The sequence below is a fragment of the Oryctolagus cuniculus genome, chromosome 1 (assembly GCF_051225735.1).
Source record: "Oryctolagus cuniculus isolate XC-2025 breed Fujian yellow rabbit chromosome 1, ASM5122573v1, whole genome shotgun sequence".
Lineage (NCBI taxonomy): Eukaryota > Metazoa > Chordata > Mammalia > Lagomorpha > Leporidae > Oryctolagus > Oryctolagus cuniculus.
The window spans coordinates 83669886-83697529 of NC_142867.1; the positions used below are offsets into that span (position 1 = coordinate 83669886).

The 27644-nt window shown below is 42.9% G+C and overlaps 1 protein-coding gene across 7 annotated transcripts in view; it reads left to right on the top strand.

Annotated features, from left to right (window-relative positions):
* Positions 1-27644, top strand: part of FAT3 (FAT atypical cadherin 3) — a 687279-nt gene that overhangs the window by 82605 nt on the left and 577030 nt on the right. Inside the window, exons 2-3 of one of the 7 annotated variants that reach the window (XM_089312004.1) lie at positions 7701-7782; positions 13052-13173. The exons of the other annotated variants lie outside the window; for them this stretch is intronic. The gene's annotated coding sequence lies outside the window, so the exon portion shown is untranslated. The remainder of the gene's footprint in view (positions 1-7700; positions 7783-13051; positions 13174-27644) is intronic. 7 annotated transcript variants of the gene reach the window in all.

The following is a 27644-nucleotide window of genomic DNA, read 5'->3' on the forward strand; positions in this document are numbered from 1 at the left end:
CTCGCCCCGCCGGCGGGTTCCCGGCTCTGCGCCGCTTCAGCCCGCGCGCCTCTCTCATCTGCGCAGCTTCCCGGCTTTGCGCGGCTCGGCTTTGCGCGCTCCGCGGTCTCCACGCTTAACCCTTTCGCGTCTGAACCACGGCCTACGCCAGCGTTCCCTATCTATTCACGCCCCGTGCTCTCTCTGCACGCGGCGGCTTCCGCGAGTAACACAGCGTAGCTTGCGTCTCCGCCACTAGGATTCAATCTAAGTTCCCCGGGCTAGCCTGGCGAAATCAACCCAGCGTACGTCTCCGCCCCACGATTTGGCTTCCCGTCCTTTGCTCCCCGGGCTAATCAGACGGATCCCAACCTGGCTCACGTTTCAGCTTCTGGCTTCAACTTTTCGCCCCCTATTCCCGGGCTAACTTGAGAATCCCAAAGTGGCTTTCGTTTCCGCCTTGGCCTGCCCCCCGCGGCTTCAATTTCCCTAACACTTTTCTCTACCCGGTATGTTTCCCTAAGTTTTCTTCCAACAATATTCCTCCCTCATTTCTCCTGGCCTCTCCCCACAGTCCGCGTCCGAGTCTGTTTGTTCTAGCTTTCACTTTCGCTTTCGACCTTAGAGATTTCTCCCAGCTTCCCCCCGTAGTCCGTATCCGAGTCTATGCCTAGGCTTTCAATAGCTTCTTCCGGCACCCTTTTTCGTCCGGCTTTTCCCTAGGCTGTTTACTAGTCTCTTTCTCCGGTAATTTCCCTAGGCTCTTTGCTAGTTTCTCTCTCCGATATTTTCCCAGTTCTTCCCGTTTCTTCCCTCCTAAGTTTGCTATCCGTCCTAAGTTTCCTATCCGTCCTAGGTTTTCTATCCGAGTCAGGTTTCCTATCCGAGTCACGGCACCATTATGTCGCTCCCCCTCTTCGTGGAGGAACGACACAGAGTCCTGCCTAGGCTTCATATCCGAGTCACGGCACCATTATGTCGCTCCCCCTCTTCGTGGAGGAGCAACACAGGACCCTGCGCTGTTCTTTTTGTCTGCTCGGCCCTCCCCGGGTTTGCTGCTGGTTCTTCCCGGGTTGGCTACTATCCCTTCCACCTCCGTGGAAGGGCAGTTCCCCCTGGCCGCATTCCCCACTTCCGCAGGGGAGCGGCACACCGCCGGCCGGTTCTCTCGGGGGCTGCACGGGTTCCCTTAGATGTTCCCCATAGATGTTCCCGGTGCATGCCGTCTCTCTCCTCCTTTATAGTCCTCCTCCGCCAATCCCAACTCGGCTGAGTACGCTGCTCTCCAATCAGGAGCAAGTCCTACAGTTAATTGGTTGAACTGGAGGCAGCTGTGCGGAAGCTGTTTACTTCTCTCCCAGCGCCATATTGTGGGAGAGCAGATGCATAGAATAAGTCCTAATTCGAGCAACTTAGTCTAGTCCGGATTGCTCCCCACACTTGTTTAAACTCAAATAAGCATGCAGCATTTAAAATTCTGTCATGTGCCTATAAGTATTCAAAAATGTTGCTAGGGAATGTGCTTCGTAAATGAAACAGAGGCATTTTTATTTTCCAGTTTGTTGGACCTCACTTGGTTAGCTCTTGAGCGAGGGGCAGCTGTCTCTTAGCTAGCAGGAAGAAAGCATTCCCGTGACGCTGCCTCCATCTCTGTTGCTTGTGACCGTGCGGACAGCTCTGCTTCTGAACTGCTGGAACCTGCACAGCAATCTGCTGTGTGCTTCAGGCCTTGCTTGAGGGGCTATGCCTCAGCTGGGGTCAGGCGTTAGTGCAGAGGGATTCAGGGCTGAGAAAACAATCAAAGATATCCCTGTTGTGGTCCATCCAAGAGTACGTGTGCTCCAAATTATCTTTTTGGTGGTTTTGATCACATACCGTGGCTGGCAGTTCAGGAACTTCTAGTTTTTGAAGGGTTCATCTTCTGGGGTCAGAAGTCCAGTGCTTATCCAGGTTTGGGGGATCTCCTTTCCTTGCCTCTAACCAGTCTTTTAGTTTCCTTATACTCCAGGCTTTAGTGTAACTCATGGTGGCTCCACATCCTGAACAGGATCTTTAAAGGTGTCTTTAAAAGGTATCTAAAATGATGTCTCAGAATGGATTGCTGGCTCTTTGTGCATTAGATGCTGCTTCTGCCATCTTACTTTTCCAGTCTAAATGACAGCTCCATTATTCTGGAAGGATAATGCCAGGACTTGATGTCTCCAGGTTGGATACACACACACACACAATCTTCTATTTCCAATATTGCACCAAGTCCTGTTAGCCCTGTCTTCAGAATATATCCAGAATAATTTACTTTATGTTGGGACAAGCTTAGTCCAAGTCCTATCTCTCTAGGATTATTAGAGTAGAAGTTTGTTTTTAAAGATTTATTTATCTATTTGAAAGAATCACACAGATTGAGAAAGATCGATTGATCCTCCATCCTCTGACTCACTCCTCAGCTGGCTTCATGTGAATCTCCTGTATGAGTGCATGAGCCCAAGCACTTGGGCCATCCTCTGCAGCCTTCCCAGGAACACCAGCAGGGAGTCAGATCAGAAGTGGAGCAGCCAGGACTTGAACCAGCACCTCCATGGGAACCAGCATGGCAAACAGCAGCCCAACCCACTGTGCCACAGGGCCAGCCCCTGCGATAGACCTTTTTTATTTTTTAAGATTTATTTTATTTATTTGAAAGATTTACAGAGGCAGAGAGAGAGAGAGAGAGAGCTTCCATTCCACTGGTTCACTCCCCAAATGACCACAATGGCCAGAGCTGAGCTGATCTGAAGCCAGGAGACAGGAACTTCTTCGGGGACTCCCACATGGGTGCAGGGGCCCAAGGACTTGGGCTGTTTTCTGCTTTCCCAGACCATAGCAGAGAGCTGGATTGGAAGTGGAGCAGCCAAGACTGAAACCAGCACCCATAGGGGATGCCGGTGCTGCAGGCTAGGGCTTTAACCTGCTACGCCACAGCGCCAGCCTGTAATAGACTTTTTTTTTTTTTTTTTTTTTGACAGGCAGAGTGGACAGTGAGAGAGAGAGAGAGAGAGAAAGGTCTTCCTTTGCCGTTGGTTCACCCTCCAATGGCCGCCGTGGCCAGCGCGCTGCAGCCGGCGCACAGCGCTGATCCGATGGCAGGAGCCAGGTACTTATCCTGGTCTCCCATGGGGTGCAGGGCCCAAGCACTTGGGCCATCCTCCACTGCACTCCCTGGGCACAGCAGAGAGCTGGCCTGGAAGAGGGGCAACCGGGACAGAATCCAGCGCTCCGACCGGGACTAGAACCCGGTGTGCCGGCGCCGCTAGGCAGAGGATTAGCCTAGTGAGCAGCGGCGCCGGCCTGTAATAGACTTCTAACTGGTCAGCTTGCTTCTCCCATTCTTTGTTGTTCGCAACACATCAGCTCCATAATATTGTTAAACATTTCTCCTCTGTTCAAAACACTAATGGGTGTCTAACTCAGAGTAAACATCACAAAGGCACCACCTCATCTGGTCCCTCGTTGCTCTGTGACTTTATATTTATATTTATATTATAATTTATATTATATATATTTATATTATAATTTATATTATATATATATTATATTTATATTTGTTGACTTGCCACACGGTCTTCTCTTGTTCCTGTAGCGTTCCAAGCCTGCTCCCCATTGTGGTCTTTGCTGCAACCGTGTCCTCTTCCCCTCTGTCTGCAGAGCTCACTCCCTCACCTCCTTCAGGTCTGTCGTTGCGTGTCCTTTGTTCAGTGCCACCTTGCTAAGTACCCTATGGAACACTGCCTGCCTGCGCCCCTCTCCTGCCTTCTTTCCATAGACCCTGGCATCATTTGAAATTCATATATTTTAGTTATTGTCTTCATTTCTTTTCTGTCTCCCTTCAATGGAATGTAGACTCCTTGGGGACAAAGTATATTACCTCTTTTTTTTCTGGGCCTGTGTCACTGGCTCCTTAATGGTGCCTGTCCTATAATATGCCATCAGTAGATTGAATCAATGAATGGATGCCGTTCAGCAAAATCTGCTGTTTCATGGCCCAGAGGTTCTGTTTTCTGGGGTGTTAATATTTAATAAGAGGTGTTCCAAGCTCACTGGCAAGAGCAATGGATTGGGGTTTATAAAGCTTTCTTCAGCTGCACACTACCTTATAACAAAATTATTTCTTCTCTAACAGGGAAGCATTTCGTGTCATCATAATGATTATATTATAAATAATAACTTAAGAAACGGATTTGCTGCCATGTATGAGAAGCTGGGTGCTCTCCAATTATTAGTTTAAGGACCAACTACAGCAAAAATATCTTAATGCTCATTGAGTATTTACTACAGATTATACTGTGCTAAATGCTTTTTTTTTTTTTTTTGTTTTTTATTTTTTTGACAGGCAGAGTGGACAGTGAGAGAGAGAGACAGAGAGAAAGGTCTTCCTTTGCCGTTGGTTCACCCTCCAATGGCCGCCGCGGCCAGTGCGCTGCGGCCGGCGCACCGCGCTGATCCGATGGCAGGAGCCAGGAGCCAGGTGCTTTTCCTGGTCTCCCATGGGGTGCAGGGCCCAAGCACCTGGGCCATCCTCCACTGCACTCCCTGGCCACAGCAGAGGGCTGGCCTGGAAGAGGGGCAACCGGGACAGAATCCGGCGCCCCGACCGGGACTAGAACCCGGTGTGCCGGCGCCGCTAGGCGGAGGATTAGCCTAGTGAGCCGCGGCGCCGGCCACTAAATGCTTTTTTAACACACACACACACACACACACAGGCCCCTCACCCCTACCCCACCCCCACCCTGGGAGTTAGGTGGGTGTTTTCTCCATTTTCCAAATCAGGTCTCTGGGGGTGTAAAGAGCTTAAGCAACCTGTCGAATTTAAAGATTAGTAGGTGGCAGAGTCAGGATGCTGACCCACAGGTGCCTAAGGCACTGTACTGTGTTGGAGAGGTTGACTGTTAAACATGTCCACTGATGCTCTTTCGAGCGGGACAGGTGCTTCCTGCTTGCTTTGGTTGCGAGCCTGGCACTTGTACTTAGAAAATCAAGCCAGGCTGGGAGAGCAAAGGGCAAAGTGAGATGATTACACATCACTTCTTCAAGCTGCATCTAATTCCTCCCCTCCGCCGTGGGGCCTGGCTCTGTGCTTCAGGCTGTGGAGGGGGGGAATGTTAGTTGAACGCTCAATGGAAAGGGGAATCCAGAGTCTCTGTCTCAGACAGAGGTGGTGCGTGTATTTCTGCTCTGCTAGGCCTGACCCGCAGAGAAAACCCCAAATCTACTCTGAGCGCCAACACTGGAGGACTTCACAGTGAGCATGGGTGTCGGGGATTTACAGCACTTCTCTTAGCCTTGGTGCTGCAGCCATTGGAAAGAGTTCTGTTCCCCAACACGTGGGTCCCTTTCTCACGCGGCATCGTTGCACGCTCTGCTCCCCATCCTGTTACCCTAGCTCTCTACTTTGCTCTGGAGAGCTTCACCTGCACTTCAGCGTTCAGCCTAGAAAGGAACACAGTTGAAAACTCAGTTAATTTTTCCAAAGAAAAGTGAGGACAGTTCACAACATCACAGTTTGCTTTTACGTTTGTAGTTTATTTGCCAAAACGAACTATTAATTTATGAAAGTAGTAGTGCTACATTTGGATACTAGCATATGAAAGTATGGTTAATCCTTCAATCCCTTATCTAATGCAAAGCAAAATTAGGGTATGAATTCTGAACAAGAATAGTTATTAACAGACATCGATGGCCTGTAATCAAAGCTCAGCCTGTTGGTTAAGCATAATCTTAGACTAATGAAAAACATGGGAATCATCTTTTTAAAGACACAAATGCTAAGTGTGTGTCTTGAGCATAAGTGTGTGACTATCTTAAGCATTATTATCCTTAGGGAGAAAAGGCGTTAAGTTACTTTTTAATGAATCCAGATGTCTAGAACTGAATTTTTCCTAGAATCACCTCCAGCAGCAGTTTCAAGCTGAAGCTGTTGAACAATGACCACGGGGATGGTAAGGGAGGTGAGACAGCTGCTTTTGTCTGTAAGGAAATTTAATTTGTGTGACACTTGCCTTCTGTCTTCCAGAAAATTAGCATGTATAGTTTTAAAACACAGAATGGAGATACTACAGTGTTTATTACCCAAATCCAGTTTATGTCCCTGCATATCTGTGTGACTGACTACACACAGAAATGTTTAGATTGCACTGCATGTAGCAAATTCCACTACCTGAAATAATCCTTTTATTTAAAATGGGTGTTTAAGTGTGGGACACAGTAGGAAGGCAGATAATGGAGTTTATTGAGAGTTGGCATGCATGGGCTAAGATGCATGCATTGTGTAAAAATTGGCATTTCCTGCTAGACACTGGCATTAGAGGTGATTTAAGGACAGAATGATGGGGATGTGGTATCTTAAAACACTTCTGGATTAAGTAAGCTCTCAATTTCCTGGAGTGATGGAGAACAGCAAGGTGGGGCCATGGCAGGTGATCTCCCAAAGGCTTTTTTGGTTGCTCAAGATTGGGCAGAAGGGACTGGCATTGTGGCATAACAGATAAAAACACTGCCTGCAATACCAGTGTCCCATTTGGGTGCCACTTTGAGTCTCAGCTGTTCTACTTCCAATCCATCTCCCTGCTAATGTGCCTGGGAAAACAGCAGAAGATGATTCAAGTGCTTGGGCCCCTGCACCCACGTGGGAGACCTGGAAGAAGCTTCTGGCTTTCACCTGGCCCAGCCCTCACCTTTGTGGTTATTTGACGAGTGAACCAGCAAATGGAAGATTTCTCTTTCTGGGTCTCTCCCCTCACTGCCTCTAACTGTTCTTTCAAATAAGTAAAATATATCTTAAATTCTGCCTTCCAGCTCCTGCCCACTTTTTTATTTAAGGAGAGGTTGTGGAGAGGGGGATGAGGTTCCCACTTGCTCTAAGTCATGTTCTCCTCTCTGTTCCTGCTGGAGGGAGGTTTTATTATGATATCAGTGGGCAGAATATTAGTCTTTTGATTTTGAAGAGTGAGTAGCCTTCAATTTTTTCGTTGCCCTTAATTTAAATTTAATTCAATAATTATTGGAGATTTATATACAAATATAAGCTAGAAAATTATTATCCTGCCCATGTACATATAACACTGATAGATGGCCCTTGCTATCATTATGAAGTAGGCCTGCAGATATTACATATATAACTTTTTCTTTGTCTAATTTAAATATAGTGTAACGTTCTCCTGATTGGTTTTCTCAGCTGAGCAATTAAGTAATAAAAGCCACATTGGGTAGAGAGGGGACTCAGAAAGGATTAGGAGTCCTTCTAGTCCTTACTGTCATTGGAGATGAGACCATCAGAGCACATAGGCGGGATCCTCAGCTCTCCTTATAATCATAAAGCACCAGAGCCTCATGCTCATGCAGCCCTTTAATTATTCAGATGTCTCTGACTCTTACGGTATCACAGGAGTAGATAAAGGAGGTTTTATCTTGTCCATATGAGAAATGAGGGAATGAGATATTTGGCTATAGCCACTTGCCCACAAGTACATAGTTGGAGAGAGAGCATATTTCTAATGCAGCAGCTTCACCACCACATTATTAAATCCGTCAATTTCTTGTTGTCTTAGTCAGCTTAAGCTGCCATAACAAAATACAGACTGGGTGACTTACATAATATGCATTTACTCATGGTTCTGTAGGTTAGGAAACGCAAGATCAAGCTTTTGGCCAGTTTTATTTCTGATAAGGGCTCTTTTCCTGTCTTACAGACAACTGCTTTCTAGGTTTGTCCCAACACAGCCTTTGGTACATGCATGTGGAAAGAGAGAATGTGCTCTGATGTCTGTTCTGGTAAGGACACTAATGCATTCAGATTAGGGCCTCACCTTTATGACCTCATTTAACCTGAATTATTACCATATAGGCCCCCTCTCCAAATACAGCCACACTAGGGTTTTGGGTTGCAGCATATGAATTTTGGAAAAAACACATCCAGTTCCTAACATTTGTCCAACAATCATCATTCGGTGCCTATTGTTGTATTGCTAAGGAACCAAAGAGGTAGAGATGTAGATGTAAGCAATTGCCATATCATGCTCTAGGGGAGACAAGTTGAACCTGCATAGGTCCATAAGTTAGAGAAAGCAACCATTGGGAAGTGACATGTGAATCATGCCTTGAAAGGCAAATAGGTGTCAGAGGAGGGGCAGCCACCAAGGGTTGACTCTATTGAGTCTATTTTTGCAGAATTTGTTTTGCCTTATCTTGTTCTATATAACTTTATTTTGCTACATTATAGGAAATTTTGTAAGCTGTGTAAATCCTCCACTCCATCCCTTTATTTGTAAAAGTAGGATATGAATAAAAGAAATAGAAAACCTGGCATCAGAGTTGTCGTGATGTTAATTTCAGGCAGGTGTTCCTGTTTCCCTCTTCCAAGTCTTATTTCTGTAAAGAGGTAGTTGCAAGGTTTGGTACTGCTTAGGTAATCTTTATCAATCCCCACTGATCTCTTCTAGTAGCTTCCTTGCTTTATTTAGTGGCCATAGGCATGGGTTCTTCTCTAAGTGTCTGATCATCTCGTCAGGTGCAAACCTGAAACCTCAACGTGACTGCTAAGGAAAAGACAGCAGATTTTCTGTGAAATGTATTTCTCATGTCACTATCCATTTACTCATTCAATTCACATTTACTGAGCCTATGCTATTTGCCATTTTAGGTAAAACTAGTAAGTATGCAGCAAAATTAAATAATTCTTTACCTTGAGATGCATGTAGGCTAGTGCAGTGGTGAAAAGTACTGTTTAGCTTCTACACAGAGTTGTTTCACAGAGGCTGCTCAGAGCACCTATAGAAGAGGTTTCTGAGGCTCAGCTAGGAGGCTGCACTGGATTAGTAGGGGCCACCATGGGTCATGGTTAAGGAGTTATGAGAAAAGGAGGTAGTGACATGGAAATGGCATACTTTCCATCCTGGGCTGGGCCATGTCCAAATACAGTACTCTCACTGAATTAAGGATGCAGGATGAAAAAAAGCATCATCTTCCAAGGAGAGAAAATACCAGTCTCCAATGATGATAAGTTATTTTGGTTTTAAGTTTTGGTGAAAATACACTTTGATCCTTTGAAACTTTTTCTCTCATGATTTTTCTTCCTTGTCCTCCTTAAAATTTGGGTTACAGTTGGGAAATTGTTCTGTTCCTGAGTGAGCAATCCATCATCAGCAGAGATTTATTAGTGTGCTTCTGCAAAAGCCTGGGATGAAGCTAGCTGCTTTGCTGACTGTGGAAACAGGGGGCTTCAGATAAGTAATTCTTTTTCTTACATGCCCAATAGAATCAGCTTGGATGCTCTGAAAAACTCAGGATCCACCCCAGACCATAGAAACTGTGGGTAGCATGCAGACATCAGATTTCAATTTGCAGCCTTGAAGAATGACTGTCTTATGGAAACAAGTGCAGCCTCCACCGGATTTTGGTTGGTCAGATGGTTGGTCTGATACAGCTGTCCATGGTTAACATACGGGATGGGACATGGGAGGAGAAAGCCACATTAGTTTCTCCTGGGTCAGGAGTCACTGGGGAAACAGCATGGACAGATAGACACAACCAAGTTTTTCTTGTCCAGTTCTAGCCTCTCAAACTTTCTGCTATACCTGGAATAAAAAGCCTAGAATTGTCCCTATAATTCCCACATAGTCTCTGGGAAGTAATATAGACTTGAGGTAAGAAGCACATGGTTAAGACCATAGACTTTGGCATTAGAAAAAAGAAAATCAAATTCTGAGCAAGTGTGTGGCCTTCAGGAAATTACTTAATGTTATCATGGCTTGGTTTCTATCTGGAAATTGATGTATGATACATGCATGTAATGAGTGTTTGTTGGTTGCACAACGAGCAAACACTTTATCTTCCTGGGTGACGAGGGGAATACTCAGTAAACATTGGCTCTCATGGAACCTGTATAGCTAGTGTGGTGGTCAACCACAGATAGTGGGCTATTGTTGCCACCACAGTACTACCAATGCTGGGGTATCACCATCCACCTGATAACTGAGGAGTAGGAGACAAAGTCAGGAAGCTACTCATGACCAAATTCATGTTAGGTCCAACTGGTCTGGATTCATGTGTCTCAGAAGTTTTTAACATGTAATAAATGTTGAAAGGCACTGCAAACAAGCCCATAGTAAGATGGGAGCTGATCTCAATGGTCAGCCTGCCTTTTCCACCTCATCCATATCCTTCCTATTTTCTGAGATGGTGCCTGAATGAATGTTGCATTGCCCAGGCAGCTGCTCTCATTGATAATTGGTAAAAGTTTCCATGCCACAGCTTTCACTAGATAGGAGAACTGACCTCCCTCCCTGATTTGAATGTATCTCTTGTGCTGTTAGACAATACAGTGACACACAGCAGTGAGCACCGAGTGATTCCTATATTTGATTTTGCTAATGAAAGTCTCACTGTGCACCAAATCACTCAAACTTCAAACAATGAACAAAATTATACCTTAAACTTTATCTTACTTATACCCTGTCCTGTAGTAACAGACAAAGCAGTTCATGAAAGGAAGAGGAGGAACAACAAAATTAAATTGTTCATCCCAAGTACTGGAATGTTGGAGTTGGCACAATTCAGTTCCTGGACACAGGCTTCTGCTTCATGAAGCTCTCCTTCAATTCCTGTCTTTGTCCAGATCCTGCAAGGTCTTGTCTCCTAGTGGTTCACTGACTACTTGATGCCAATTTTTCTCTTATGGAAATTATTTGTGCACATTTCTATAAGCTTCTGGGGGGGAGGTCTCGTGTTATTTCTTTTATTCTCCTTAATAGCTAACACGGAGCCTTTACTATAGGCAACATTTGCGAGCTAAATGGATACATGCTTTTGAACAATCACAAGAAATGAACACATTCCATCAAGATTCACTCTTATTCTGACCATAAAATGACACCTGCCATCTATTTTTTTTTAGGTATTTAATTGCAATGCCGATATTCAGACCATTCAGACTCCCTTTAAGAATTTTTTTTTTTTGATGCCTAATCCATTCTCTTGAGAAAACCCTTGGTCAAGAGCAGTGAAGAATTTCCACCATTAATTTTCCCTCCAAATCCACTCCTTTTTCTAAGTGTGCATTTGCAAACGTATTGTTTTCTGTGTTCTCCGGTTTCTGAGTGTAGTTATCATTTAGAATTCCCCCACCTGCTTCCAGATGTCAAAGGTGGGGGGGATTACTCTTGAGAGCTCATCAATTCTGCTTCAGTGGATGCTGGGAGGATGTATGATGGATAATTTTGCCTGCAAATTCTCTTTTGAAATCTTAAATTGTCCACAATCTATGGCAACTCTTACTTTATTAACTCAGTGGAGAAGGTAGGATGGCAGTAATTTGAGTAAGAAATTCTGTCCAGCAGAAGCTGGACATAATAGACAAGCATTTGTCTTCCGGATGGAAAGCTCTGTTTAGAAGAATAAGCTTGTTTCTGTGAGCAAAACAAGGAAATGGGGGTGGTGAAGACATCCAGGATAAGACAAGTGGTGATTGACAGCCCAGCTGGTGGAGATGGGTAATTGGAAATTCATGGCACATAAATCTCCCAGTACTTATCTTGAAGCACAGGAAGAGAGGAGATCTGAGTGGGGGAACATTTAACTCTTTCAAAGGGATCTAATAATATAGCAGATCTTTGAGTTCTTCATTTTAACTTTAATTAAATTACGGTTTTCTGTCTTGCAGAGATAAATGCACTCTGCGTAAGGAAATGACTGTGCCTTATACATGGTACTGTGCAAAACTGTTTGGAGAAGTTATTTGGTTGTTTACTTAGAGTATGGAGTCCTTTCCCATGAGTCCCATATCTTCAGAGAACAATTGTTTCCCTTATTCTTTATGGGCTCTGGTTTCTTTATGTACAGAACTCTTTTATGTTCTTAAGTTTTGAATTTTCAAACTAGTGTTTAAAAATGAGGTATGATTCAGATCATTAGTAAGTTGAATTAAAAACAGCATATAATGGAAGGTACTATCGTCATACTTTTCTGATGGTTTGCATCTTTGACTGAACATCACTGAGCTAAACAACCACGTTTCATTATCTTCTTCATAATAGATAGCCCGTATTACTAAAGATCACTGAATTACTTCTAATATTTTTCCAAGCCAGACAACTCAATTCAGCCTAAATAATGAAACATTTTCAATATCAGCAAAGTTGAATGTCATCAACTTGTCAGAATGTGAGTGAGACTGGAAATTCACCGAATCTGATGGAAGGGCTTCCTGACTCCTTTCTGAATATGGGGGGTGGATCTCTTCAAGGAGTGAATCTGTGTCATCAGCAGGGCTATCACAGTCTCTGTCTTTTATTTATTGAAGTTCAGAATATTTATCTAATCTTGACGCCCTGTGTGTGTGAAGATTTGTGGCCACATCTGTGTTATTTCTGGCTGGCAAAGTGCTGCATCTGTTGCCATGCCAGAGTTCCTGCTGGTGAACAGAACTACACAGTAGGAAGCTGGCTTCAGAGCTTCCATGAGCATCATGCCCTAACATCTGGCTGATGTCAGCAAAGGGAGTAGAGATCAGAGAGGTACACTCGAGTACAAAGACAGAAACGATGGTGGGATGCAAGGTGTATTAATCTGAGGGAATGCATTGAGCTGCGGAAATACTCAGCACCTGTGTTGATCATCCTGGAAGTATGCGAGAAAGTCGAGGTATGTATCCTGATGCCTTGGAGTTGCAAGACTTAGGTTGTCCTATTAGTCATCCCAGGAACTGATCTGGTTACCTGGGTTAGGCTAGATCTTTAGGTGGGATGAAAGCATTGAACTACATAATAGGATGCAGTAGAAACAAAGATGCCATAAACTTTCTTACTTATTCCAAATAATTAAGCCCACTCTGATTCTAATATGTGATTTGTGTTATCTCACATAATGTTCTTTGCCATGCACACAATGAATACATAAGGATTGACTTAATTCATTGTGGAACAAGGTGATGGCAGAGGAGTGGGTCGCAGAGAATGGGTAAAGATTTATACTTAACAATCACAGCAGAAAACCTTTAGCAGAAGTGATTATCAAGCTTTTAAAACCATGTTTCATGTCTTCAAAGGCACTACAATTAATATATGTCCCAGTGAAGGAAACAAAAGGCACATCTTCATTTAAACAACATCAGCCACAGCTGTCAGAGCTATCAATATGGGCTTTCCAAGTAAGACTTCCGGGTCACTGGTAAGTTACATTGACTTTAGTTGCCTGAAGATTAGTTGTAAGCTATAAAGCCTTTGGTGACCTCCATAACCACAGTCCAGACCTTCAGCCTGCCACATCCCAGCCTTCATGAGCTGCCGTTGTCCTTTCTCTCTACTCCTCATCAACGGATATTAACTCACTTTGAGTGGTGGGGATGGTTCAGATACTCTACAATCTAAGTGAGTTTCGTGTTAGAGAATGTACGTTCTAATGACGGAGAGAGCCTGAAACTCATGTAATCAGATACTTGTAAGTTATAAGAGCAATTTAGACACAGTGCCTGTTCAGGCCACAGATGTGTCACACACATTCATGCCACTGTTCCTTTGCTCATTGCCTTTCCTATGCTTAGAACTGTGTTTTTATTTTATTAAGATTATTTATTTGAAAGGCAGAGTTAAGAGGAGAGACAGAGATCTTCCACCTGCTGGTTCACTACCCAAATGACCACAACTCCTGAAGGTAGACCCATTCAAAATCGGGAGCCAGGAACTTCTCCCAGGTCTCCCACATAGGTGCAGGGGCCCCAGTACTTGGGCCACCTTCTTCTGCTTTCCTAGGCACAATAGCAGGGGTCTGGATTGGAAGTAGAACAGTCAGGAGTTGAACAGGTGCCCATATGGGATGCTGGTGCTGCAGGCTGTGACTTTACCTGCTATGCCACAGTGCTGGCCCTGGAACTGTGGTTTTTTTTATTTTATTTTTTTATTTTATTTATTTTTTGACAGGCAGAGTGGACAGTGAGAGACAGAAAGGTCTTTCTTTGCCGTTGGTTCACCCTCCAATGGCCACCGTGGCCGGCGCACCGTGCTGATCCGAAGGCAGGAGCCAGGTGCTTCTCCTGGTCTCCCATGGGGTGCAGGGCCCAAGCACTTGGGCCATCCTCCACTGCCCTCCCAGGCCACAGCAGAGAGCTGGCTTGGAGGAGGGGCAACTGGGACAGAATCCAGCGCCCTGACCGGGACTAGAACCTGGTGTGCTGGCGCCGCAAGGTGGAGGATTAGCCTAGTGAGCCACGGTGCCGGCCGGAACTGTGTTTTTAATATGTCCTGCACTGAAACCCAACTCCCAACTCTTCAATCAAGTTCAGGCTTACAGGTCACTTCTACAGACCCTTTTCTGTTGGCAATCACTTGGGAGTTTGCGTGTGTACTTGCTATGGCACTGGGTCTCTGGTCCCCACTGGACCATGAGAACTTCAAAGGCAGAATATTGGTCTTGCCCACCTTTGAAGAGCAGGGATGCCCTGACAGTTTACCAGACTGCAGCCAGGCTGCTAGGCCAGATACTTGGAGATTGCTCTGCCCTGAGACTGTGGAATGGATGACTTGCTCTTGGAGAGGTCTTTCTGACTACCTTATCTAAAATTCATCTTTCATTTAAGTCTCTTATCACTTTGTCAGGGTGGGTTGCCTGTAAGTAGCACAGGTTACCGTGTGACATCCCATATTGTCATCTATTGCTATTCAGTGTAAGCTCTTAAGGTGGAGATCTTGTCTGTCTCGTTCCCTGCTTATAACCTGCAACTAGAACAGTGCCTGGCCCCGCAAGACCTTTGGTATGTATTCGTCAAATATGTGAGTGACATTTGCTTTCCTTTTTATCTGCTTGTGTTTGCAGTCTAACACATCTTTTTAACTATTAAAAGCAGAGGCCTTCACAGCTTTTCATAGTGTTTTCTGCTCTCTGTGGGGTTGTTTCAGTTGCTCTGGTACCTTGAAGATAATGGCAGCAGGGTGGCATTTTGCTTTGCCACGTTTGGCTCCATGCAGTTGACCTTTCACAGAATTTTCCTCAGCAGATGTTGCACAGAAAATGAGCTCTTTCTGAATCGCGGAGGCTCAGACCCTCCACTCGTGTGCTCTTGGTGTCTGCCAGCCTGGGGTCAGGGTTTGGCTTCTGATCTCCTTTGCCTTTCACAGCTGTTTGTCTCTGTCGAGTCAGCTGGCTCATGCTGATAGAGGAGTTACATTTGAGAGGGAAGAGAGATGACTTTTTCTTCTTTCTTTTTTGATTGCTGACAGCTCCGCAGGGAGTAAGGCTAGGAGAGAGGGTATTACAATGGATAAGCCTGTGGCTGGGAAATCCTGGAGCACCATCCTAGGGAGTATCCCAGTGCAGTGGATTGGAGGTCACCTGGCTGGAGGCAGCTGGTAGCATCTCTCTCTTCCTCTCTGAGACCTAATTTTCCTTTTTCTCAAAAGGAAGCAAGGGGAGAGGAAACAAAATGCTCCAAATCTAGGTCCACAGCTCTCTGCCAACAAATCGTTTGTATACTTTGTCGTCGTCTTTGTAGTCTAGAGGTAGGTGATGGAGGCAGGGGTGCAGAACCAGCTGATGGCAATCCAGCACTACTGTGTTGAACACACGTTACCCATTAGTCCTGGAAGAACCAGTTATCATTGTTTTTTCTCTGTTGCAAGTGAGCTTAGAATTTCACAGTTGTTCAGGGTAGTATTGCAAGGAGTGGATCTCAGCTATTGAAGTGCCCTATGTCATAACCAGATCACCTTTGTATGTCTTAGAGTGGATCTATTACTTTGTGATAGATGTTTGTTTAGAGTAATCTACAAGCGCAAGGTTTCATATCGTTCCCTACCTCTTTCCAAAAGAACCCTAAAAAAAACCTCTTGATTCATTTTATATACTAACTGTGCAGCCGATCCCAGAATTCCGCTGGCATGATCCTAATGAACGAACGTCAGGGACTAAAAGAGAAAGAGTGATTGCAAGTGTTCTGCAGCACAGTGGAGGGATTGTAGTTCATGATCACTTGTTACGCATTTTATGGAGAGCTAGGAGAGAAGAGCTTAGAGCACCCAAATATGAAGTGATGACAAGGAGATGGGATTGTAAATTACCATGATTTGCTTGGTGCACATTGTGTGAGTATGAATTTACTGAAGTAGCACACTTTACCCCACAGATATCTGCAATAGTGAACTGTTAAAATCTAAAAAGTTCAAGATGGAAATACTAAATAACCTGATTTGATCACTTTACATTGTACATATGTTTCTAATTATCACACTGTACCCCATAAATAATTACAATTAAAAAATTTGAAAAGATTGAGGGGTTAACCCCTCCAGTCTCTGATTCAGAACTTGGAATGTGTGCCTGCATGTGTGTGTGCACACACACACACTGTCATGCACTCGTGTACACGCATACTCACTCATTACACATCATGACCCTCTCCACCATAAGGAGAACATGATTGCCTTGTGTTTCAGTGGTGATTATTAGCATAAGTGGCAGAAACTGCCTTACAAAAGATGCAAAGTATTTCTCTAAGAAGTTTTAAAATAGCACCGGGTAATAATATTCAAGCCTCCTGGTGAGTTTGTGTCAGAGAAACTGAAAATTCTAAGGAAAAAAAAATAGCCTTTGTCTGTAGCAGGGCTACAATAATGAACTAAACTAGCATTTAGTCAACTGAAAAAACTCTGGCAGTATATTGTGCCAGCGTAAATTGTAATTTTCCTAACCTTTTCTCGTGTTAAGCTTGCAATTCAAAAGGTTATTTTATTTTCTATTTCTTTCAGCATTGGCTCTACTGAATTGTATATTAAGTTTAATTTTGGGAAAAGAAAAATTGCTAAAATCAAGTGGTAGTAATCACCTCTTTGTGGAATGTTATCTAACTTCTCTGGTTATATAGAACATTCTGTGTTTACAAACAATCTCTACATTGAAAGCATATTTTTAACACCTGCAGAAAAATCTGAACAGACTCTTGGTTCTACTTTGAGTAATAGTCTCAACTTGGAATTTATTAGTATAATCACTGTTTTTATTAATCATTTAACAGTTATGTGGTGTTGATTAATTTTCTCACAGTGTTATGTTAATAAGATTTCCAGGAAGGGAAAGAAGTCATTTCTTGTATGTGGATTTAGTTTAATTTTATTCACCAAAGTGGTATTTACTTAGTAACAACTATAGAAACCAGAACAGATTCAGGCTTTGTCATCTTCCATGTTAGTGCCTAGCTGCTGAATAGCGTGGGCGCTTGTGAGAAACAGGTTGGTGGAACTATTCAGGGGTGTGAGTCATGAGGATATGCTCCGACCCTGTTAGTGTTTGCAGTTTGGATCAAAGACATTCGATGTCTACCGCAGTGTGATGTGTCCAGGGATGCTTGGTTGATACTGATTAATGAGGAGGATGGAGGATTGAGGGCCCCTGTACAATTTTGAGTCTGTGCTGCTTTTTTTTTTTTTTTACAGGCAGAGTGGACAGTGAGAGAGAGAGAGACAGAGAGAAAGGTCTTCCTTTGCTGTTGGTTCACTCTCCAATGGCCGCTGCGGCCTGCGCGCTGTGGCCGGCGCACCACGCTGATCCAAAGGCAGGAGCCAGGTGTTTATCCTGGTCTCCCATGGGGTGCAGGGCCCAAGCACTTGGGCCATCCTCCACTGTACTCCCGGGCCACAGCAGAGAGCTGGCCTGGAAGAGGGGCAACCGGGACAGAATCCGGCTCCCTGACTGGGACTAGAACCTGGTGTGCCAGCGCTGCAGGCGGAGGATTAGCCTATTGAGCCACGGTGCCGGCCTGTGCTGCCTTCTAAATGCACATAAGGAATCCCCCGCAAGTTGAAACTTTAGTTGGTTTTCTAAGATATTTATTTTTAAATTTAGCGGGATCATTTAGAATCAAACCATGGGCCCTCATTTTAAAATGCTGCTGCACTGCTTTCTTAAAAAAAATTTAAAATTCATTTTTTGACAGACAGAGTTAGAGAGAGAGAGAGAGAGGGGTCTTTCTTCCCTTAGTTCTCCCCCCAAATGGCCGCTATGGCCAGCAGTGTGCCAATCTGAAGCCAGGAGCCAGGCGCTTCCTCCTGGTCTCCAATGCGGGTGCAGGGCCCAAGTACTAGGGCCATCCTCCACTGCACTCCTGGGCCACAGCAGAGAGCTGGACTGGAAGAGGAGCAACCAGGACAGAACCGGCGCCCCAACCGGGACTAGAACCCGGAGTGCTGGCGCCACAGGCAGAGGATTAGCTTCTTGAGCCCTGGCGCTGGCCTAATTCATTTTTTAAAACTTTTTTTTATTAAATACAAGTTTCATGTATTTCATGTATAAGATTTAGGAATATAGTGCTACTTCCCCACCTTATCTTCTCTCCCTCCCACCCATGCTCCAACTCTTTCCTCCTCCCTTTCCTTTTCCTACTCTTAATTTGCCTTTTCCTCTGATGTATGGTGACGGATTGCTTTTTGTCAAAAAGGATACTACATAGCAGCCATCACTACCTTTCTGTCCTTGAGGTTGGGAGCATCTTGTGAACATCTTTAGAAATCGTCCGGTTTTCTAACTTAAAAGTAGCACACAACAATAATAAAACACATAAGCAAATTTTTGAAAGCACCATCTGCATATTTAATGCTTTTAGGGATTAACTAGACTTATCACTTAGGATTTGAAGAATTGAGGCCTATCCTCTCAACCAAGGGATAGGTATTGCTTCAGTATTTTTCTCAAGTCTGGAAGGTGTTTGAAATTCTGCCCGTGAAAATGAACCAAAGAATAATACATTTATTATTTAGCTGAGAGTCCTGTAACATACCTCAGGTGCTAAACTATCTTAACTTTTTTCCTTTGTGAAATATTTGTAGCTTGGGATGAATAGAGAAATGATAACATCCTAATAGGTGGGTGGAATCATCTCATCACCTTATTTCTTTTTGAATGGCAGTTTAGCAGCTAATGCTGCAAGCCTTGAGAAAGTATTAAAAGCCTGTTTAGTTGCTATTTAGAGAGTTTTAGACCCAAATAATTAATATAGAAACCTGTTTCATCAGTTGTGTTTTATAGAAAGATTTCAGATTGTGGACACCCATGGGGTAATTAACAGAATAGAATCATCTGTTGATTAAATCGTAGAATCATCAGTGTTAACTTTCTGTCATTGTTTATATAGTTGTTCAAGATGTTAATATCCAGGAACTCTGTTGTCAATTTTCCAGCTTTTTTTGGGGAGAGGGGTTAAATTTGAAATTGCTTTAAAAAGAAAAAGCAAAACGGTTTTCTTTAGGAGATACTAAGCTTTACTCATTAATTCCCGCATGCCCTTTCTCTGCACACAGTGAACCTAAGAAAAGCACCCATAGACTTCCATTTGATGTTATTGTGTTACTCAAATATTTGGCATAAATGGTTTTAGCTTCTTCAGGTTACCCTCTGCTCCCGTCATCCCCAATAAGGAAACAGATCCACAGTTCTACTGTGGGGGATGGGGCAAAACACAGCTTTTCCCTGTACCTGGTCTTTCTGTGTGCTGCTTCTGGCACAGTCCCAGTGATAGGAGAGCCAGGCTTACTGTGAAGTCGTTGTAGCTTAAGTTTTGGAATCCTTGACCATGGTGGGATTCTTCCAATGTCCTCATCTTAATTTTGAATCCATAATTTTGGGTTCCTCTCCTAGAGACGGCCCTGCAAAAGGAATTAAGCATCAGGCCCCACCACACCTGGATCTGCTGCTCATAGGGACGACTTTGCTTGAGGCAGCCCTGTCCAAGGCAGCACAGCCTGTGTACATCCTGGCTCATTTTCAAAACAGCGAAGAAGAAAACAACACCATGTTGAAGCCAAAATAGGATATTTTGGATGTTTCCCTTTGTTTAATTTGGCTCACTACGTGGCAAGGCAGACATACAATAAATGAAACACAAGTACATGCAAATGCAAAGCTTTCTTGTAAGCAGAGAGAAATTGAGTACGCTTAGTGGGAAGATCAGCATTGCCTCATGCAGCAGATGAGGAGTGCACACACTTTGGAACACACTTTGGATCCTTGCAAGGATCACTCTGCCTTGAAACTGCCGCTGAAAAGGCCAGCTGATCCTTGTGACCATGGTTCCTCTGCTATGGCCACCAGTCCACCGAAACATCCCACTGCACTGTGTCTCTCAGATGAGCTCACAGCCCAAGGTTCTTCAACATTTGATTCTAAAATACCAGACCTCACAAGGGGTGGCAAACTAGTCTCCTGTAGAAGTCTGTGTTAAATAAAACACGGGATCAAGCCAAGGAGCATGAGATTTGGAATGGTGTTGACAGCCCCTCATTCCTGTCACTTTATTTTATTCCTCCTCAGCTTGTGTCATTGCCTAAAAATTATTTAAACACAGGCTTTCCTATTCTGTGATTTAACTCTTTAGAACCTTTGGTTGCACATGGGAATTAGTGATCACTTTTTTTTTTTTTATGACTGTTGTAAACTGAGCTTTTTCTGTTGGAAATTTGATCTTTAGTAACTTTATCAGAGGGATTTTTTTGGTTAAATGTAAACCTAGACATTGTAGCTCTGAACTTATTGTGAACAATTTTTTTTCTGGTTTTACACTTTTGAAATCAGAAAATTAGAACTACAATACCAGAAACCTGGCACTGACTTTGAAGTTGCCACAACTCTTATCTCCTGATACTACAGTTGTCTGTGTATGTGTGCTGGTGGTGGGGCATACAGTTTTGGGAAATGTTTGTTCTTGCTACTTTGTTGCACAGGATGGTTGAATATCTGTGCTTACAGGGTAGCCTGAAGACAGGATGTAGCAGTGGCTTGAAATCAAACTGTTTGCACTAGGAATGAACTGCCATGAAATGAATAGCTGTTGGGAAATCGTCACTTGGAAAAATAAGTTTTTTAACGACAAGCTTAAATATACCAGTGCTGTTTTGGTTTTATCTCTTGGATATGGAGAGAAGAAATCAGTTGTTTGGTAGTGAAATGAAATCAGAACCAGAGAAAGAATATAATTTTTTAAAAGATTTTATTTATGTATTTGAGAAGTAGAGTTACAGACAGAGGGATAGAAAAGGACCTTTCACAGAGAAAGGTCTTCCATCCACTGGTTCATTCCCAAAGTGGTCGCTGTTTCTGGAGCCAGGCTAATCCGAAGCCAGGAGCCAGGAGCTGCTTCCAGGTCTCCCATGTGGGTGCAGGGCCCAAGGACTTGGGCCATCCTCCACTGCTTTCCCAGGCCATAGCAGAGAGCCACAAGAGGAACAGCTGGGACACAAACTGCTGCCCATAAGGGGTGCTGGTGGCCCAGGTTGAGGCTTAGCCTACTGTGCCACTGCACTGGCCCAGAGAAAGAATATCATTTTTAAGGAAGACTTAATGACTGTAAAGTTAACTGAGAATCAAGTTATGTTTACCAGAGTTCTGTAAAATGTGTCTGAGTCAGTCATTTGCCCAAACACCAGAGCTATATGATGAAGAACCCTGAAGTCATGAGATTCCCCTGTATGTTTCACCCAGAAAGGCTCCCCAGTAAAACTACGTGCTGGCATCAGAGAAGCAGGGTGCAGGAGCGAGGATTTCACTGACTTCAAAACTCCGTTAGATCTGAGGTTCTTAAATACGTTCAACCAGGTCTTGCACTTCCTATCCTTGCTTAATGTCTGATACGTGTGTGTGTGTGTGTGTGGCTACTCCCTCCCACCTGACTTTGGCTGTCACTCTACAAAAGAAATAAAAAGCAGCAGACCCAGTTTCCAGGCTGTTTTGTTTTATGGAGATGCTAAAAGGCAGCTTATTTCATATTGATCATACCAGGGAGCTAGCCAAGTATGGTGTTAATTGGGTCCTCTGGAATCCTACACCCCTGGGACTGAGAGCTTTCTAGAAAGGAGAGGAATAAACCCACAAGCTGCATAAAAATGAAATCCAGGAGCCCACAATAATCCCACGTGCTGATTGCTGGTGACTGGCCCAGTTCATTTTGTATCCAGTTTGCTTATTTCAATTAGCTTGTTTTGTGTTGGTTCCCTCACACCCCACTTTCCTGCAAAACTGTGAAGCCTTGTTTTGAAAACTGCTGCCCCAGAGTGCACGGGCTTGGCAGTCTTGGCCTCATTGTTCTAATGCTCATTCCATATGTGGGTCACATCCTTGCTCTCTCCCCACCCCCACCCCCAAGCCCTCCAGCCATGCCCCCTTCCCTTCCTTGTCCATATATTGGTGTGTGTTTCTCTCTCGCACACGCGTGGACATGTGCTCACTTTTCTCCTGTTAGGAGGCAGAGGTAGGGCAGATTCTTTGAGGAGCTTGCAAGCAGGGCCATTGAAATTTACAAAGCTGGTAGCTGTGCATTTAGTTTATGGTAAACACCACTTCACCTTCATGAAAGCAGTTATTCTGTTCTTCTCCCTTTTTCCTACATCCCACCCCTTCCTTGCCCCTTTCCCTTCTCTTCTTCCAGGACAAAGGGTTTTTTTTAATTTCTTTTTTTTTTTTTTTTTTTTTTAAAGAAACTAAGATTGCTGCTTTGTGCAGCCCTTTCTTGTTACCGTGGCAGCGGGTGTCTCAGACAGTGAATGAAGGATGCAGCAGGCAGGCTGGAGTTTGGTTGTGCAGTTCTTTGGAGATTGCAGAAGTCTGAGAAATGTGCATTGCAGGCATGCCTGCTGAGTTTATTATGCAGGTTATCTGTCACTTATTCTGACTAAAAGGTAAGGGCTTCTGTAATTTGTTGCTACAAAGAATTGGTGCATTGTTCTCTTTCTAAGACTTCCAACTAATTGGCTCTTAAGGGAAGATTGGAATGAGAGTTTTTGCTTGACTTTTGTAACTTGTTAGATCTTCTTTTTAATATCTGAAGGATAAATATTCTTGCCAATCTATGGCTATTGGTGGAATATCTATTTTACTTGTTTTTAAAGAAAAAAAGTCTTTGAGTTTCATGACTTTCTTTCATTTAAAACTTTTCATTTACCAGTGAGGGAGAGAAGTGGTGTATGTGTAATCAACATTTTCAATGATTTCTGTAAACTTTATGAATAGGAGTTGTAATCTTACACTAAGATAAGAATGTTTTAATTCAGAAGATTGCATTTTTACCAATTGAAAATCATAGAGCATTTTACTAATCAGAGTGAGAAAAGTTAGACACCATTTAAATAGAGTAGTAATGTTTGTATTGATTAGTCAGTTCCTCTTGTGTCGGTAAATACATGTTGATAAATATAAATCACCAATTAAACTTCTTGTTGTTCTGTGTGTTTAGAGGAAATTTTTGTGTGTTAAGAATTTCAGTGTGAATATAGGCGAGAAGAATTTTAGTAAAGTATTAGAAAGGCATGTAAATCTTAAGGTTATGTTTTTAAATTTACCTATTGATTGAAACAACAATGTCAAGTACTTATTATTGCCTTGAAAAACTTATTTTTGGTTGAGAAACATAATTTCAAAAAGCTAATCACTATGGAATTTGTGCTTGGAAACCAACTGAGATTTATTGAAAAAAAAATGGTTACATCTTATTTTCTTAAGGGCTGGTGATTTACAAGGGCTCTGGTAGCAGTCTAGGAAGTATTTTATTGGGAATGGAGATCCCTTTAAAGATATTTTCTTTTATGGCTACTACTCAGGGCTTGTGATGTGTGTTGCAATCTAGCTCTATTTATCAATCTGTCTCCTGAGCCATAAATGAAGGAAAGGTGTATGTTTGGATACCCAATTTAAGTCAACCTATTCTGTTTATTACCTCATAGAATTTTGTCCATGTGGGAAATGTTTCCACCACAAAGATTGATGCATCTAGTTAAACAACCTGGTGGTGTTAGTAAAACTAACTAGGTTTCTCTAATGATTAGACTTTAAGGAAATGAAAGGATCTAGATATTGAAAAGAGGATGCAATCTGTAAGAGGGAAAAGTTTTCTTTCTTTGACCTTGGCATACAACTTCATATTGCAACTGTTGGAAACTGAGTAGATGAAGTAGGACTCAGATTTTAGAGCCTGTTTCTCTTCGGCACCTGACCCTCACCTCCATCCTCTGTCATCTAGTGTCTTTCTCATCAAGTCTCCTGGTTTCCTTGTTGTGTCAGCAGGAGGGCTGCACCTTCCTTTCAAAATCAGTGTGGGGTGGCCTAGAGCAGCACTCACCTGTGAGTACTTGAAGGTTTTTTCCCTTCTGTGTTTTATCACAAAGCACTCCTACTGTTTAATAAAAAGAAAAATTAACAAGGAAAAAAACTCAGATATTTCTGTAACATATTCAATTTTTCTTCTATGTTTTTAAACTTTGTTACCTTTCCAAACTTTGAATTTAATGCATCCCTTCCATAAAATCTAGCAGTTTTATGATACTCCCCCATATACTGCATTAGCTGTCAACCTACGGGTGTTCAAAGGACTTAACCTGTAGAGTATTTAAATAATGCAGATTCCAGGTGCCACCCCCTGCGAGTCTGATTCTGAAAGTCTTCATTAGAGCCTGGTCCATGGTAGGTGTTCAGTAATATTTGCTGAATGTTAAATACTGATAGATTTTCCAAGTAGACTGATGGGTTCTGTTGGATAAAGCTTATGGTAAAATCTTTTCCTCTATCATTGAATTTGGGGGAAAAAAGGCAGTTTTTTACTTCTGTCCTTCCTACAAATATTTGGGGAAAAATAGGGCTTCTTTGTCAGGGTTTTTTGAAATTCTGCAAGTAAATAAATCAATTTAAAGGGCTAATAGAATCTGTTGGTCATTTTTCCACCACTAAATACAGATAGTAACTTCTGTATCATTAATGCTAGTAACAACCATTATAGAAGTGACTGAACATCTCTGCATAACTCCCATGAACCTCAAAATGGAGAGAAACCAGCAAGTGGAGAACATTTTCTTTATATAAACACATGTTTTGGATGATACTTCTTACTTAGTAGTAGTGTATGTTTTGGACAGTAATCTTCTAGGACACTTACACTCAATCAGGTGAAGCACTACAGCCATGGACTTGGAATGGGTCCATGACTTACATACTTGGTTTTTCCCACTGTAGTTTCTCTCCTCTTGTACCTTAGCTACTTTAGATTGAGAAAGTATGAGTCTCTGAGGCTATAGGAGCAAGCCCCTGGGGAAAAAACAAAACAAAAAATAAAATGATGCTCATGTCTTAATAGTATCTATAGAATGAAGATTTCATTTCAAATAGATGATCCTCATGTCCTTCTCAGCTCTCTAATCTCTGCATTAATTGTTATTTCTTTGAAGAGTCTCAGTAGAGTCAGTTCTGCTACAACACTTGTTTTGAAACTGTGAATTTATTGCAAAGCAATGGATGTATTAAAGACAAACATAAAGCAAATGTGTGTTTGCTTACATGTGATTTCCTTCAAGAGAAACCCTAGGTGAGTGTGGGAAAACTAAAGCCAAACACAACAGAAGAATGCCGTAAATGCACCAGGTATTAGGAGTCACACCCACTGATGCTGCACTTTCCCTTCAGTCCAGCACACCTGTTCCCAACCTCTTCACAGTAGCTCACAGACCACTTCCTTCACACACCCACTTCACAGCAAACTCTAGGTTGTTTGTGAGCTGCATGCCTTATTTACTGAGGTAATGATTTATAACTAAAACATTTAACACACTCATATCTTGGCTATCATTTATTAGGTTCCTGTGTATTTTAACATGTTGCTGATAAGGTTTTTGATTATTGTATCCTAAACCCCAGTTACCCCGGAAGCCACTTGGTTTTTTTGCATGTTTTTTTGCAGAGCACCAAGAATTTGAGGAACACATATACATTGGCTGAGCACCAAGAATTTGAGAATATATATACATTGTTTGAGCAGAGCTGACTATAATCAAATTTGCTATGGTAAAATTCTTAAAGGCTTCAGACTGAAGATATTTAGCATATTCCAGCTTTGTTTTCTGAATATGCAGTCCACTTAGCTGACTTTTTCCTGCTGCATGTTTTCTCAGTGGTGCTACAGGATTACCTCAGAGGAATCCTTCTTCAGCCTTCAGACCTTGGGGACAATTGTGTGACATTACAATTGTGTGAAGTCCTCTGGGAGATTCTCAGATATCTGGTCAAGTCCTAGGATAAAGAAAGTTTGTTGTGTGGGTACAAACTGTTGAAATCTTTACTTAGTATATACTAAATTGATCTTCTATGTATAAAGATAATTGAAAATGAATCTTGATATGAATGGGATGGGAGAGGGAGCGGGTGATGGGTTGGTTGCGGGTGGGAGGGAAATTATGGGGGGAAAAAGCCACTGTAATCCAAAAGCTGTACTTTGGAAATATATATTTATTAAATAAAAGTTAAAATAAACTCAAAAGTTTGTTGTTTTGGGCAATTAATAATTAAGGTCATTGCAGCACATATTTTAACAGATTCTGAAGGTTAGATAAGATGATGTCCTGTTTTTGCAAGCATAAAACTTTACCAGACAAATCAAAATTTGATTATTTTCTTCAGTTATAAAAACTGCCAACTCTTCAAGTATGGAAACAAGGAAGCATGCTGACCTGATTTGGTTGAAGGGAGAGGGGATTTTAATCTTCCATAGTAGTAGAGAGATGAGTGTGGACTGCAGGTGTGATGGTGTTCAGTGTCTGCTCCTTGTAGGTCTGCAGTGGGACTTTGGCTTTTGCTCCTGATTTCCCTCAGGGATCTGACATTTGGCCACAGTAGTTAGTTTTCTGGTGTCCTCTTGCCATTCCCTACAGTGTTAGTGTTTATTCCATCACTGATCTTGTCCTCCAGAACTTTGCAGAACTTCTGCAGATCATGAAATACTATTGGATTGCAGTTTGGAGCTGGGATTGCAGGCTTTGGTTTTGCTAAGGCCCTCAGCTGGTTTCTAGCTGAGTTATCCATCAAACCAACAGTTAAACTCTTCTGTTCTCATTTGTCAAGTAGAGCTCTTCTCCACTTTTTCACTAAGATTTTCTTCCCAAATAGGGATCACATGAAAGCTTCCTGGGTACAGTCCTGGTAGTTAGGGAAGGTCATATGACCATGCCCATCTCTCAGTCACGTGGTTGTGATGCCATGTGTATTATGCACATGTAACATGTTTTTTTTTTTTTTTTTGACAGGAGGAGTTAGAGACAGAGAGAAAGGTCTTCTTTCCACTGGTTCACCCCCTAAATGGCCGCTAGGGCCGGTGCACCTCACTGATCCGAAGCCAGGAGCCAGGTGATTCCTCCTGGTCTCCCATGCGGGTGCAGGGCCCAAGCACTTGGGCCATCCTCTACTGCACTCCAGGGCCACAGCAGAGAGCTGGACTGGAAGAGGAGCAACCGGGACTAGAACTCGGTGCCCATATGGGATGCCGGCGCTGCAGGTGGAGGATTAGCCAAGTGAGCCGCAGCGCCAGCCCTAACATGGTTTTTACTCTTAAATATACGTAGTCTAATTTATTAGTAAAATTCTGGTTGAAGAATGGGAGCCTAAGAAATGATGTTGAGATACATAAAAATCAAGCGGGAGCCTAAAAACGATCTTGCTAATAACTTTGTCATTATTCTGGGCAGATTTTCAAAATGAGATGATCAAGGTTCTGATGCAGTACATCAGGGGCTAAAAATATACACTGCCTTTTCTGTCCAGTTTGGCTCTTCATTTAATTACAATTATTCATACCCACTGTATTTGTCAAGAGGTACTTGAAAATCAAACCCTGACATTGTGAAAATTAATAC